At 43.0% G+C, this 17,500-nt stretch overlaps 1 protein-coding gene across 1 annotated transcript in view; it reads left to right on the forward strand.

Moving 5' to 3' along the window:
• Positions 1 to 17,500, forward strand: part of sgip1a (SH3GL interacting endocytic adaptor 1a) — a gene marked incomplete at its 5' end in the record, with an annotated part of 103,297 nt that overhangs the window by 28,214 nt on the left and 57,583 nt on the right. The gene's annotated exons all lie outside the window — the stretch shown is intronic.

The raw sequence follows: 17,500 nt of genomic DNA on the forward strand, positions 1-17,500 counted from the left end.
ACTAATCGATTAATTGACTAATCGTTGCAACTCTATTCGTAAGCAAGGTGGAATATCATCCCCAATGATACACCAAGCCGTGCCGCGTGGTGTGGCATACATACATTTAGTGATGCCTTCTTTAATTGTGGTGCACCAAGGTCACCTGAGGTCATAGGATTTTCTTGTCACCAGACAGCTCAATTGATTATGTATTGTTAGGGAGAGATGGAGGAACTCAGGGGAGAGAGAGAGAGAGACCGACTGATAATACCAGGAAGGACAAAAAGACAGACAGAGAGCCATATTGATAATGATATCACACTCCCTTACATGGACATCAGTATGGTCAGCGCCATTAGTTTACTCTTGCTAGCTTAGGCACTAGGAGGAAAAAATAAGCAAAAACAGCCTGGAACCAGCATGTAATTCACCAGCCAAATTCAATGTGACACCTTTTCTGCCTTATTGGATATAGTACATGTACAGACGAGAATAACGTGAAGGAGGACGAGAGAGAGACATCAATATCAGTTGATGTGAACTGGTTTCAAGATGCTCTGCCTGTGTGAACTGGTTTCAAGATGCTCTGCCTGTGTGAACTGGTTTCAAGATGCTCTGCCTGTGTGAACTGGTTTCAAGATGCTCTGCCTGTGTGAACTGGTTTCAAGATGCTCTGCCTGTGTGAACTGGTTTCAAGATGCTCTGCCTGTGTGAACTGGTTTCAAGATGCTCTGCCTGTGTGAACTGGTTTCAAGTTGCTCTGCCTGTGTGACCTGGTTTCAAGATGCTCTGCCTGTGTGAACTGGTTTCAAGTTGCTCTGCCTGTGCGGCCTTTCTCTCTGCACCACACTCATCACTGCTCCCCACTTTGAAGAGTTTCTCACGGATTCAGGAGCACAATTTGTCCAAATGTAAACGGGTCTGGTGGAGGGGGAGAGAAGTCCCTCCTCTCACTTCACCACTAAGTTGACCACTATCTATAGTTGGCAACAGCAGTGCAGGAGGAATGTCATCCTGTTCTTGAAATGAGGTTCCGCCCGCTAACTAACTGGCTCTTTCGTTGTATAGCTGCATCAGCACAATTTCTCTCATCTTCCAGGGCCGTTTTGAAGCTGATTTGCCTCGAAGGCGAGACCACACCGCAACTACAGGACGTTTGACAAGCTCTTCCCCACCCATGCTGCTGAGGGCTCCTTCTCTCACCACCACCGGGGACCTTTTCATTCTTCTCCCCTCTGGACCTTTCATTCTCCTCCCCTCTGGCTGGTCAGAAGAGCTACAGTCACATCACTCGGCCCTCTGCAAACATGTCTTTTGTTTGCCATCGTCGGGGAGCCAGAATGGAGAATGTTGAGTGACTACAAGTCCTCCGTACTGTTCAGCAGCAGGGCCGTAACCAGGGTTCCGAAATAGGGGAGGTCCAGCAAGGGGAGGCGGATTCGGTGGCGCCCGCAAGGGCGCCGCCGAAATTTTTTTTAGGGTTTTTTTCCCCCTTTTTTAGCCATATTTAGTAGGGGTGTCACGATACACTCAGTTCACGATACGATACGTATCACGATACTGGGTTCACGATAACGATACGATACGATACGATTTTAACAATATTTTTTTAAACTTGAATAATGACAATATATGACTGGAAAAGTAGTATTTTATTTGAAATGCACAAATACAAAACATGCTGTTGTGGGAAATTGTTATTACAATAACAACTAGAAAAAACATGAGATTGGAGATAAGGCTTATCTAAAATAGAATGAGTTACACCGTCACTTAGATTTACTTTGAACTAAAAGGTTTCTCAGCAGTATAAATTCTCATTATGCATCTTCAGTTTTTCTTCAAACTCAAACAACAAGACTTGCATCTTCAGTTTTTCCTGTCAAGTAAACAGTTTTGCCAGAAACTCAATTGAATGGTTTCTCTCCTGTATAACTTCTCATGTGTCTCTTCAGAGACTTGTTCAACTGAACTACTTTCCACACATTGAACTTCAACAAACAAAGACGTTTCTTAGTCTATTTTTTGAAAAAGATTTTTTTTTTTTTTTTTTTTTTTTTTTTTTTTTTTTGCGATATGATATTTCATCTCAACGATACATATCGTGACGTTTTACTATCGCGAAATTTCGTGGGACGATATATTGTGACACCCCTAATATTTAGAGTAATATATCATTTTAAATCAACATTAGGATTATACTGTTGTGATGTCATTATTCAGTATATTCTCTTTCATGTCACCACCTGCTCAGCTCTCCTGTCAACATAATTGTAACTAACAAACACAAACTGTTTTAGCCAAATTCATATCAAAATGACACCTACAAACACAGGTACACAACCCAAGCCGTACACAACACACAAAGTCATCATCGATAATAAAAAAAAACATACAGAGGGACATTTATTTATTCCTGATAGGAACGATTGAAAAATAAAATAAAATATATTATGTTGTTTTTAACTTTACACCACCTCTTTTTGTTACTTATTGGGTCATGAAACTGAAACCATGCCTATAGCCACCTGCATACCTGACTTCGGGAGCTTGGCAATTGGCATCATGCATGATTAGCCAGTAGCATCCCAACGTGTCACACAGGTAACATTACTTAAGAGACAGACTAGACACTTACCTTTCTTGGTTGTTGCTAAAAAATCTGTCAGATTGTTTTATAAAAAAATTTTTTTTTTTTTTTTTTCCCCCCTCCTCTGAAATATTAGGGGAGGTCCGGACCTCCCCGTCCTCATAGCTAGTTACGGCCATGTTCAGCAGCATTCAGTTTCATGCCGGGCAATCCCTTAGTGCAGCAATACAGTATGCATCTGTTTAACCCTTTGAGCTTGGAACTCACATGGGAATTGAAATCCCTCAGTACTCAAAGTATCCAGATTATTATGATTATTATGATTATGATTATTATTTTGGCATTTTTGCATTGAGGACAGTAGATTGACAGGAAAGGTGGGGGGAGAGAGAGAGGGGATGGCATGTGGCAAAGGACTACGGGTCGGATTCGAACCCGGGTCGGCCATGCGAAGGACCGAGCCTTAGTGGTACGCGCTCTACCAAGTGATCCACCGGGACGCAGATTTATTAACACATGGCTGTATAGTGCAACTGCTCTCCTCATGTGGGGACAAAACATGCCTAAGTGAGTCCACAGCTGATTTGTGTGCATATTTGGTAAATATGGTGTATCTGAATTAATCTTCTGTGTACTTGGGATATCTACATATCAGTATCACCAATTAGGGACGCACCCATATATCGGCTGTATATCGGTATCAGCCGATATTGGTCCTATCACCAATATATCCTGATCACCGTACATCCCATCCCTATCACCAATATATCCTGATCACCATACATCTCTATCACCAATATATCCTGATCACCATACTGTACATCTCTATAACCAATATATCCTGATCACCATACATCCCTATCACCAATATATCCTGATCACCATACATCTCTATCACCAATATATCCTGATCACCATACATCTCTATCACCAATATATCCTGATCACCATACATCTCTATCACCAATATATCCTGATCACCATACATCTCTATCACCAATATATCCTGATCACCATACTGTACATCTCTATAACCAATATATCCTGATCACCGTACATCTCTATCACCAATATATCCTGATCACCGTACATCCCTATCACCAATATATCCTGATCACCGTACATCCCTATCACCAATATATCCTGATCACCATACTGTACATCTCTATCACCAATATATCCTGATCACCATACATCTCTATCACCAATATATCCTGATCACCATACATCTCTATCACCAATATATCCTGATCACCATACATCTCTATCACCAATATATCCTGATCACCATACATCTCTATCACCAATATATCCTGATCACCATACATCCCTATCACCAATATATCCTGATCACCATACATCTCTATCACCAATATATCCTGATCACCATACATCTCTATCACCAATATATCCTGATCACCATACATCCCTATCACCAATATATCCTGATCACCATACTGTACATCTCTATCACCAATATATCCTGATCACCGTACATCTCTATCACCAATATATCCTGATCACCATACATCTCTATCACCAATATATCCTGATCACCATACATCCCTATCACCAATATATCCTGATCACCATACTGTACATCTCTATCACCAATATATCCTGATCACCATACATCCCTATCACCAATATATCCTGATCACCATACTGTACATCTCTATCACCAATATATCCTGATCACCATACATCTCTATCACCAATATATCCTGATCACCATACATCTCTATCACCAATATATCCTGATGATCACCATACATCCCTATCACCAATATATCCTGATCACCATACATCTCTATCACCAATATATCCTGATCACCATACATCCCTATCACCAATATATTCTGATCACCATACATCTCTATCACCAATATATCCTGATCACCATACATCCCTATCACCAATATATCCTGATCACCATACATCTCTATCACCAATATATCCTGATCACCATACATCTCTATCACCAATATATCCTGATCACCATACATCTCTATCACCAATATATCCTGATCACATACATCTCTATCACCAATATATCCTGATCACCATACTGTACATCTCTATCACCAATATATCCTGATCACCATACATCTCTATCACCAATATATCCTGATCACCATACTGTACATCTCTATCACCAATATATCCTGATCACCATACATCTCTATCACCAATATATCCTGATCACCATACTGTACATCTCTATCACCAATATATCCTGATCACCATACATCTCTATCACCAATATAATCCTGATCACCATACATCTCTATCACCAATATATCCTGATCACCGTACATCCCTATCACCAATATATCCTGATCACCATACATCTCTATCACCAATATATCCTGATCACCATACATCTCTATCACCAATATATCCTGATCACCATACATCTCTATCACCAATATATCCTGATCACCATACATCTCTATCACCAATATATCCTGATCACCATACATCTCTATCACCAATATATCCTGATCACCATACATCTCTATCACCAATATATCCTGATCACCATACATCTCTATCACCAATATATCCTGATCACCATACATCTCTATCACCAATATATCCTGATCACCATACATCTCTATCACCAATATATCCTGATCACCATACATCTCTATCACCAATATATCCTGATCACCATACATCTCTATCACCAATATATCCTGATCACCATACATCTCTATCACCAATATATCCTGATCACCATACATCTCTATCACCAATATATCCTGATCACCATACATCCCTATCACCAATATATCCTGATCACCATACTGTACATCTCTATCACCAATATATCCTGATCACCATACATCCCTATCACCAATATATCCTGATCACCATACTGTACATCTCTATCACCAATATATCCTGATCACCATACATCTCTATCACCAATATATCCTGATCACCATACATCTCTATCACCAATATATCCTGATCACCATACATCCCTATCACCAATATATCCTGATCACCATACATCTCTATCACCAATATATCCTGATCACCATACATCCCTATCACCAATATATTCTGATCACCATACATCTCTATCACCAATATATCCTGATCACCATACATCCCTATCACCAATATATCCTGATCACCATACATCTCTATCACCAATATATCCTGATCACCATACATCTCTATCACCAATATATCCTGATCACCATACATCTCTATCACCAATATATCCTGATCACATACATCTCTATCACCAATATATCCTGATCACCATACTGTACATCTCTATCACCAATATATCCTGATCACCATACATCTCTATCACCAATATATCCTGATCACCATACTGTACATCTCTATCACCAATTTATCCTGATCACCATACATCTCTATCACCAATATATCCTGATCACCATACTGTACATCTCTATCACCAATATATCCTGATCACCATACATCTCTATCACCAATATAATCCTGATCACCATACATCTCTATCACCAATATATCCTGATCACCGTACATCCCTATCACCAATATATCCTGATCACCATACATCTCTATCACCAATATATCCTGATCACCATACATCTCTATCACCAATATATCCTGATCACCATACATCTCTATCACCAATATATCCTGATCACCATACATCTCTATCACCAATATATCCTGATCACCATACATCTCTATCACCAATATATCCTGATCACCATACATCTCTATCACCAATATATCCTGATCACCATACATCTCTATCACCAATATATCCTGATCACCATACATCTCTATCACCAATATATCCTGATCACCATACATCTCTATCACCAATATATCCTGATCACCATACATCTCTATCACCAATATAATCCTGATCACCATACATCTCTATCACCAATATATCCTGATCACCATACATCTCTATCACCAATATATCCTGATCACCATACATCTCTATCACCAATATAATCCTGATCACCATACATCTCTATCACCAATATATCCTGATCACCATACATCTCTATCACCAATATATCCTGATCACCATACATCTCTATCACCAATATATCCTGATCACCATACATCTCTATCACCAATATATCCTGATCACCATACATCTCTATCACCAATATATCCTGATCACCATACATCTCTATCACCAATATATCCTGATCACCATACATCTCTATCACCAATATAATCCTGATCACCATACATCTCTATCACCAATATATCCTGATCACCATACATCTCTATCACCAATATATCCTGATCACCATACATCTCTATCACCAATATAATCCTGATCACCATACATCTCTATCACCAATATATCCTGATCACCATACATCTCTATCACCAATATATCCTGATCACCATACATCTCTATCACCAATATATCCTGATCACCATACATCTCTATAAAAGGTAAAGGTAAAGTCCCAGTGATTGTCACACACCTGAGTGTGCGAAATTTGTTCTCCGCATTTGACCCATCCCCTGGGGGAGCGGTGAGCAGCAGCAGTGCCGCGCTCGGGAATCATATGGTGATCTAACCCCCCAATTCCAACGCTTTGACCACCTCTCTATCACCAATATAATCCTGATCACCATACATCCCTGTTGGAGAAAAATATAAGTTCCATTGGCATTTCCTAATCAATAAGCTATATTGCATACGCATAATTATGCTATAAGTTAACATGACATGACATCTCACACATCATGACATAACATCTCACACATATAGATTCACCCATGGCAGAGGACTTCTCCTTTTGCTGAATTCCATTCTCTAACAATCCCTATCACCAATATATCCTGATCACATACTTGTACTGGTCCCTCGGGCACTGTAGTGAGATTCTGGCCAAACTGTGTGATTGTGTGAGATATACTGTACTGTAGGTATTATTGATTTTCCCATTGATACAAAAAAAAATGGGTACCAAGCCCGGAGGGGGGTTTCACATTCTCTCTCAGCACAGTGTGAGCCAGAGAGGAAATTAGCCAACACGCCTCAGGCTGTCTCAGCCATTTACGCTGTCTGAGAGCAATGGGATTCTACATTGTGTGTGTGTGTGTGTGTGTGTGTGTGTGTGTGTGTGTGTGTGTGTGTGTGTGTGTGTGTTTGTGTGTGTGTGTGTAAGGCCTACTACACCACCCTCCTCCATTTTGCATAAGTTTTGCTGCAGCAGTTGCAGCAGACTTCTCCTGGCCCTTATCGGTTTAGAAGTAACACCTTGTTACATAACCGCCAAACACTGAAAAGAATGTTGCTTTTCTAAATAACTCTGTGCGGCTAGCTAGCACAACATGTGCTGAACAGGTATTGACATCAGCACAATGACACGTGTTGAGATGCAACACAGAATGAGTTGTCACAATTGAGATGCAAATAAGGAACAAACTCCCAAGGTATTTATGGGTTGGAAATGGGGATTGGGAATAGAAGGTAATTCCCATTGTTAAAAGTAAGGCATCGGGTGTGTGAAAGTATTTGTGTCCCCCTCCCCCCAGTTTCCCCCCAACCCATAAATACCTTAGGAGTTTGTTTAAATCCGGACATGCCTCTTGTTCAGTTGTTCTTTCCAATACATTCGTCATCATTTCCCTGACTTTGCATGGCAGAAGATGGTAGGAAAAACTTGGAGAAAGATGAAAGGACATTGTATGAGCTAGGGTTGTCACAATACTAGAATTTCTCACTTCGATACCAATACCCAGGAAAAAAAATCTTCATACTCGATACCATTTTCGATTCCCACGGGGGAGGGACGGACAGACGCACACGTCTCCATAATCTAGGCCCGATAAAACTCATTTTGCAAATGAGTATTGTATCCATTTAGAATGTTGATTATTGATACTTATCGATACTTTTGACAAAGCCTAGAATGAGCCAAATCTCAACCCACGCAGATGCGAAGAGTGAGCCAGCACAATGACCTGTATTCCGTGCTCCATGCAATTCTCCATCCATTCTTCTAACCCAGATAACACCTCAAGGTCCCCATACTACACTATGAGTGATGGTAGAGGTGTGTGTGTGTGTGTGTGTGTGTGTGTGTGTGTGTGTGTGTGTGTGTGTGTGTGTGTGTGTGTGTACGTGTACGTGTGTGTGTGTGTGTGTGTGTGTGTGTGTGTGTGTGTGGTCTCATTCAACCTGCTGGTTATATAAGGTCTTCAAAAGCAGTGTTAGAATGACAGGAACCGATGGTGTGTTACCTCAAAGTGGTTCCAGATCTTGCGGATCATTCTACTAGTTTCTCTCCCTCTCTTTCTCTTTCTCTCTCTCTCTCTCTCTCTCTCTCTCTCACTCCCTCCGTTCCCCAAATGCAAACAGCGCTCTGCGTGTGCGGCGCTGATGTGGGCCGGGCTTTATTTGAGGAATGTGACGCGGTGAGAAGCTGCAGTTAGAGGCTTTTTAATAAGACCCGGTCTTAATGGGCCAGAGACAAGCCGGGGCATTCCTCTGTTGGCCCCAAACCGGACCAAGCCTATAATCTGGTGGTGTGAGGAGGGGCGCGGTGGGGCGGGGTGCAGCGGGCGATGAGGAGGGGCGCGGTGGGGCGGGGTGCAGCGGGCGATCTGCCCTCAGCGGGACTGACTGAGATAGATTGTGGGAGGGAATAAAAGGGAGATGGAATCCACAGGAATTTGGGCCAGCTTTTTAGTATCCTCTCTCAATGAGCGCAGGGGAAGACGACACGGAGGGGAGAGAGGAGAGGATGCGCCCTCTTAGGGTCATATGAAATAGTGAAATAGCTTCTTCTTTTTTTCCCCCGATTTTAATTTAGGGGTGAGGATCAATTTGTTTTGATGACTTGCCTCTTTCAGACTGCCTCTTGGACATGTTTCTCAAAGTGAAAAGCAACGTTGTGAGGTGACGTACACTAAGGGTCCCACGCAAGATCGACCCCCCCCCCCCTCAAAACACCCCGATCACAAACTGAATAATTTCCCTAGGCCTATTTTAGAATGATGAAATCATTTAGGTTAGGTCTACTTTTGATTTTTGATAATTACGCCTATTTTCATCCATTTCAGCCAAATTGTGGAAAATTGTGTTTGCTTTACAGTTGATTCCACTTTTATTACCAAATTCCATGATTTGAAATCATAGCCCGAATATCCCTTATTTTCAAATCACTTCTATGTCTCTTCAGGCTGTGATGTCACCAATGGCACAGATGACACCCTCCTCTGGACTTTATTTTCCCCTGTCCCTCCTCTCTCTCTCTCAATTCAATTCAATTCAAAGGGGCTTTATTGGCATGAGAAACATACATAAACATTGCCAAAGCAAGTGTCTCTCTCTCTCTCTCTCTCTCTCTCTCTCTGCCCCGCCCCCCCATTTTTCTCTCCAAACAAAGTAATTTCCTGTGTTCCCCAGAGGCAGAGAAGAAGAGCGTGTCCAGGCTGCATCTGAGCCACTGATACACATCAACTGTCTATTAGGCCTCCGCTGGACTAGACCACACACAGAAAGCCAGGCAGCAGCACACACTGTGTGTGTAACACTATTCATATGGAAACCTTCATTCTGGCCAGACTCATAATCCCACTATACTGTACAGTACGTCTCCTGGCTTCTGTCTCCTTCCCTCTCTCTTACATCACACACACACACACACACACACACACACACACACACGTACACACCGACACACGCACCCGATCCCTCTCTCTGGCACATTGACCAATCATAATAGCTGCAAAGATATCTGATTGGCTGCGGGCAAAGCCGAAAGCTGTGCCCAGGGGAGAGACGATGGAAGAGATTGTCACCTCCCTCTTCTCTTCCCCGTGTCTTTCTCTTCGTTTGCCTCATCCCTCTCTTTTGTCTTTTGTCCTCCTGCTGCTCCCTCTTGCATGTCTGTCTCTGGTGACCTGGTTTCACGCAGCAGTACAGCTAGACTGTAATAAAGCACACTTCCACCTACCATGTACTTAACTGTGGTCAGAGATGGGATGTAACTAAGTACAACTACTTTGTTACTGTACTTAAGTAGGATCTTCAGGTATCTGTACTTTACTGAGTATTTATTTTTCTCACAACTTTTTACTTTTACTCCCTACATTTTAACATAACTGTATTTTCTACTCCTTACGTTTTCAAAACAGGCTAGCAGTGTTTACAGTGCATGCCTTCTGATATTTCTGATACCTGTCCTGATATTATGGAAAATTAACTGGTTTATAGTCACTCATTTGTATGCACTAGTAAAACTGGCACAGTCCATGCATTAGCATAGCAGCCCCCTCCTCTTGTCCGGCTTGCATCTTCGCAGCACGGCTGCTCTGGAGACAGCATGTCAGTGTGTTAAGCTCATCTTACCCCGCTCTGCTAGCAGCTTGGCTTTTCCTGCATGCAAACTGTCGCCTTTTTTTCTCAATCTGCTGCTGTGACACATTTGGCAGTGTGGCATTTGGAGTCTCAAAACATTTCCGCCTACCGTATATGACTTAAGAATTGAATTGTGCCGTTTGTGACGCGGAAACGTCAATTTAATGTGGTAGTAAAAAATACCCGCTCACCCCGGGCCCATACAGACTATGAAGCATAACAAACTTGCATGCTAGCCTGACATTGATAGTCAACACAGAGGTGTAGCTATAAAAAGCCTAGACCTGACCTTCATGAGTAATTAAAAGTAACTGTTTAAGGGCTACTGTAGCTAACCTCAGTCCACCTCGCTTCAGCAAATTGCTACATCAACGAAGCATATTGGCCTACAATATTTTACTGATCATATTTCTTTTGTTAATGACCAGGCAGCAATGATTAAAACTCCTCAAGCCTCAGCCTTGGCCTATAGAAACACTCAGCTAACCTCAGCTAACACTTCAGCTAACCACTCAGCTAACCAACTCACACAATGAGTTCAGAGTTCAGAGACTAAGATGTGTGATAGACAGTGCAACCACCATTGAAAATTACACATCCTTTTTAGCCTAAGATTTTGAATAGAATTAAAGACGAGGAGACAATATTCATGAAACTGTAAAATAAGAAGAAGAAGAAGAAGAAAAAAAAGAATGGCTTTATTGTCACTGAATAGTGAAATGTAGTCACTCCGGGGAGAGTATACGCTCTGCATCCTGTCATGTTAACCCTAACATACATGTCTTTACTGGTGGGAGGACTGCGAGAGCGCAGGGCGAAACCCACACGAACACGGGGAGGACATGCAAACTCCACACAGAAAGGACCTGGGACGGACCGGGGGTTCGAACCTGCATGGGACCTTCTTGCTGTGAGGCAACAGTGCTAACCACTGAGCCACCGCAACCCACCAAACACGCATACAACAGAGAAGAAATGTGATGAGCATGCGCTAACGTTAGCTTCCCTTCCCGGTCTATCTGGTCTTTGCCGAGCAGTGAAGCAGTGCTGACCTATGAGGAGCTGACACCCTGATGAATGGCCTTATCTTACTTGCAGGCCTAGTGGGACGAAAGGCCATTTATTAATGATGCTATTGTCTGGAGAGAGCTGCACTCACTGACTGCACGTGCATACACGCAAGAGAGGACACACAGCTACAGCTACCTGCATGGCTGCTCTGCTGTCCTCTTGAAATACTCAGCCATACCATCATGTGGACTCTTGTGTGTGGACATGTGAAGACAGGCAAACATACAGTAGATTAGAAGAAGAAAGGGAATGGAGTGAGGAGGACTCTGAAAGGAGAGCGAAGCGGAACTAGTAAGCGCCGTATAAACAAATCAAATCAAAGTGTCCGTAAAAAAACATTGCATGATTTAACAATAAAACAATGGCACTGGTATTTATGGACCGTCAGTTCAGACCTGAGTTATCGCTCCCGCACGGTGTCACACCAGTTTGAGCCAGGAAATGGCATCAAAGCCATTTAAGTGATTGGTTTACTTGGTGCGTTGGCAGTCAGAAAGGGGAGTTGGCATTAAGAAGAGTACCCATACAGTATGTTAGAAGGACAAACGGGGCACTCCCCAGATTTATAGCTACCGAGACGCACGCACGCACGCACGCACGCACGCGCACACACACACACGCACACACACACACGCATGCACGCACGCACACGCACGCACGCACGCACGCACGCACGCACACACACACACACACACACACACACACACACACACAGAGTCCACTTTATGGACGTGTGATATAACTGGATGGATGGGAGAGGAAAGGGTCAGTGGGTGTAATGGAGACTGGGAGCAGAGTGCTACTGGAACGTAGCAGGTGCATGCCTTTTGTCTCTTGTAAGATAGATGCTGGATTTTGTCCTCTCAAGTCTCCTCATAAAGTCTCCGTTTTACCATCAAGGATGGGAAAACACCACCAACTTATTCAAAGACTTTATAAACTTGGCTGGGATAGATAGCTGCCTGGGACGCTCGCTTTAGGTACTGCTTTGGCAATATCTTGATTACAGTAAAGTCGTCGTCGCCCCCCTCTGCCAAGGACCGCTATTATTGATCGTTCGTGCAATTATTGTGCGAGTCTGATCCAGACCCGCTCCAGAATGTGCTGGGTTCTTCCTGGGCCCGTGCTGCTGCTACACCCTCCCACCAAGTTTCATGGATATCGGCCCAGTAGTTTTTCCGTAATCCTGCTGACAGACAAACGGCACCGAAAACAACCTCCTTGGTGGAGGTAGGAAGAATCCTCCGGAGACCGTTTTGAGTCTTGGCTCTCTGCTGGCTGACAGGTGCACATCTTATCTTATCGAGCTATCGATTGAACCGCCTGCAGATATTGGAATTTGCACACGTGAATTTACCTTTGGAGTCGATTTTCCCTTGAACAGAGCGGCTGTTCTGCGAGGCTGCTGTGTGTCTGGAGAGGATTTATTTAATCAGGTTGATCTGGCCTCACAGGGGCACAGGGGAGATTGGTTGATCCAGTTCCTCTTCCTGTTTATGGGTTAGACTCAGATGGGTCTGAGATGTTAGCAATTTATGATGAGGGCTAAAGAGTGGAGTGACACACGTCCTCTGACTCCACGATCAGTCAAAAATGATTTTGAAGCATAATACTGATGCCAGTTATTGACTTTTATTCTGAAAAATCTCTACGCCAATTAACTCCAATTAACTAATAGCTCCTTATTATTTGATCTAATCAGGCTGAGTAAACGGTATTATATCCACAGTAGTCCCTTGTTTGATATGCACTCATGTATGCTTAAGTCAATGTGTGTCGAGGAGTTTCGTTATCGCTCCTCTGGCATGACGACAAAAATGTTACCTTTGTAAACAGTGAACACACACAAGCTTCTTGTGTTGACACAAGCGGATTTTCCTAAGCGTATATCACTGCCGGAAGACAGGTAATAACCAGTATTTTGAGAAATACAGGTTGACGTGCCTCAGCTGTTTACTGCTGTTCTCATGGTTTCAACAGAGGAATAACAACGATGTGCTTTGGCAGCATAGGGAGTTGAGATACTAAAACCGCAAAAGTTCAAACATTAAAATATCACGATTGAGAGAATCCTCACAGCTGCAGCAAGGTTGCAGCTTATTGTTCATACGTGCGCTTAGTTGTTTCTTCTTGAGTAGGACAGGCCACTGACTCACCTCATCATGCCATGGTCAACGTGGGCTTAACGTTTGTGATGTGTGGGCGCGTGCTTGGATGTGTAGACCTCAGAGTAGACCTTCCATCCCTCCTCCTCCTCCTCCAACTCCTCCTCCATCTCCTGGTCTCAATGGGAGGGTTCCGACTGAGCCCCAACTCAGATGTGTTTTCAAAAATCTTCCATCCTCTCATCTGTGAATCACACTTCATTATACACTCCCACATCGTCTTTAAACTTACGCCTCAGCCTCTTTCAATCATTGCATTTGATTGCAGATGGTATCAAATCTCCCTGCACAGTTGAATAACTCCCATTCCCATTAACATTTTCATGCATTTATCTTTCTGCCAAAAATAACGCTCGGCGAAACTTCGCCGTCGGTACGCACGGTTGCACTGACTGATATAGGTTCGAAGATATTATTGACGTGCGAATGAATCGCTCCCGGTGTGTAATGACCTTTACAATAAGCTCTGTGTAACAGTGAATCAACGTAACACAAGTGATTGCACAAGTGTCCTCATGGTAATGAAATGAAAGGGGCAAAAATATAGCGCTAACGCTAAGAGCTATAAAATGATAGTGGGTTAGGTATTTAGACTTTTAATATCTCATATCCAGTCTCATCATAATGTAGTTCTACGTCTCTGCAGTGCTATAGCTGCTCCTGTATCTAACTGTAGCATTATGGTTTATAGCATTATAAATGTACCGTAGAGACGGCTTGTCTACTCTTCCGTCCGTGTGTAAAGGAGATGTCGTTTTCCATGTATAATAACTGTATTGTAGCAAAGACATTTTATATCACATTTTGCAACAGCATGAGGACATACTGTACAGTATCTATGCTGCAGTTGGTCTTCTGCTGCATGTACAGTAGCTCTTGCTGTGTCCAGTTCTCTGTGAGTTATATATTGTGCAGCTCCACCAAAGAACACAACATCAGGGGCTCTTGATCAATACATGTGATTGTGACTGAGGCAGGTTGGAGCACTGAGGCGTCATCATGTCTCTCTGGAGCCTGACATCAATCACCACTGGAATCATAACAAGGTTCCTTGCTGTCCCTGCAGGCTGCGAGAGGACAACAGAAAGAGGTTCCATTCAATTTGCCTGCTCTTCGGGAGCCAGCTGCATAATTGAGAGCTATTTTTCTCTCTCTCTCTCTCTCTCTTTTTTTGCACTCCACCCTCCTCAGGCATCTTAATTGTAGAAGTTTCACTTTTTTGCTGCTGGTTACAGCTTGCAACAATGTTGCTGCAGCTGCACCGTCCTCCTCCACCCATTAGAGGAGCTGTTTAGAAAAAGATAGACATTTTGTTTCTTTCTTCCAAAGCAGGACTGAGTGGACAGCTCTCCTGACCAAAGAGCATGGAAGGAAAGAGACGAAACTCCGGCCATTTTTGGAAACAGAATGCGCCTCGCAGTGGTCAGCTGCGGTAGCGCGGGCCCCTATAATCAGCCTCTCTAAACAGTAACTCAACGGGAGAACACTCTAAATTTCGTGGATTCACATCTTTTCTGGGCGTACTGCAAATCTTGATTGAAGTGGTGTAGTGCAGGGATGTAAAACAACAACCATATTGTGGAAACTAAGCAAAAATTTTCGTTTTTTTCTTTTAGTTTTTTCAAGATAAATAGTAAATGCAAAGGACCCGAGGTTAAAACCACGGCAACGCACTTCTGACGGAGTGGACGACAGCCGCATTAGCTATTTATCTTGAAAAAACTAAACAAAGAAAACGAAAAATTTTGCTTAGTTTCCACAATATGGTTGTTGTTTTACATCCCTGTACTACACCACTTCAATCAAGATTTGCAGTACGCCCAGAAAAGATGTGAATCCACGAAATTTAGAGTGTTCTCCCGTTGAGTTACTGTTTAGAGAGGCTGATTATAGGGGCCCGCGCTACCGCAGCTGACCACTGCGAGCCTGTGCGAGGTTCTTTTGGCGCTGTCACGCTTCCAAAAATAAAAAATGGCGGAGGCTGCTGGGCGCTGATGTTGCAATGGGGCAATATGGAGCTTTCAGTTCTTTCCATAAAAGTTCTTTGTCCTGACGCTGTAGTGTGATGAGGACTAGGAAGATGATATATGACAGGAATGGAACCTGTCATGGTCCATGAAAGCTGATGCATCCGCTCAGCTCTGGGGCATGTGCCTGAGTTGTTTCCTGTTGTGGAGCAGCAAGCTATAGTAGACAGTCCAATACGTTGATAGGTCTGGGCTCACTCACTGTCCAATGGGAGGCTTGGAACAAGGCGAAGGCGGGCCCAGAGGAAACAACAAAGCTGATAGGACAGCTTTAGAGGCTACACTTCAGGGTGTTGTAATGTAATTCATAAACCCCAATGGTGGCTTAGCATGCTTTTAATTTGTTATCATGGAAATCTACTGTAGGATATCTCTGTGAAAACGGGCTAAATTTGAATCTTGAATCTTGAAATTTCATATCGCAGCAGAATCATTACCCTGACGATTCCGAATGAAGAGCTACAATGGCGGATGGATTTGATGAACACATACAGTAGTACAGAGCGTATATCACTCACTCTCATTCGATAAAATACGATTTATATATAATAATGAATGAGAGTATTTGGGTCCTGGGTACAGAACACCCGTATGAAGCTGCATTCACACCGACCTATTAAAGTTTGTCGCTGGCGTCGAGTTTACATACAAAGTCAATGCAAACGAGCGATTGAGCGTATATTCGCCTGGGAGAATAATCGCTGGGCGTCCGAGCGGCAGAGACAGAGCGACAGGGAGAAAATACGCTCGTCGCTCAAGATGAAATATCCCAACTCGAGCGAAAATACGCTGGCATCAGTCGCTCGCTGTTCAATGCTGATTGGCTGCCGTGTGAGAGCAACACAGTCTCTTAGAAAATTGTATAATACCAACGATATGGACCAACGTTGCTATTTTACGATTTCGGCTCGAAAAATGTAAAATAGTAACGTTCTGAGTGGTTAGGGTGAGGATTAGAGTAGGGGGAGGGGTTAGAAACAGAAAATCTCCGTAAAACACGCCCAAACCACGCCCACCGCTGTAGACGCATACGTTCCCATTTTACAATTTCTTAGCCGACATCGTAAAATACCAACGTATGTCCACAAACGTTGCTATTTTACAATTTTTTTGGAGATCGGGTTGGTGAGAGCGAGTCAAGGATCACACTGGCTTGGAACAAACCGCTGGTTTATTGTGTGGCAACAAACCGCATTGACAGGCTGACAGCTGACATGAAGTGAAGTCTGTACTACCGGTATGCAGCTCGCATTAGGAGCACGCTGATAGGCTTAGCTTGTAAACAATGACGGTGGCTCGTAGTGGA

The sequence above is a fragment of the Poromitra crassiceps genome, assembly GCF_964638095.1.
Source record: "Poromitra crassiceps genome assembly, chromosome: 12".
In the NCBI taxonomy this organism is placed as follows: domain Eukaryota; kingdom Metazoa; phylum Chordata; class Actinopteri; order Beryciformes; family Melamphaidae; genus Poromitra; species Poromitra crassiceps.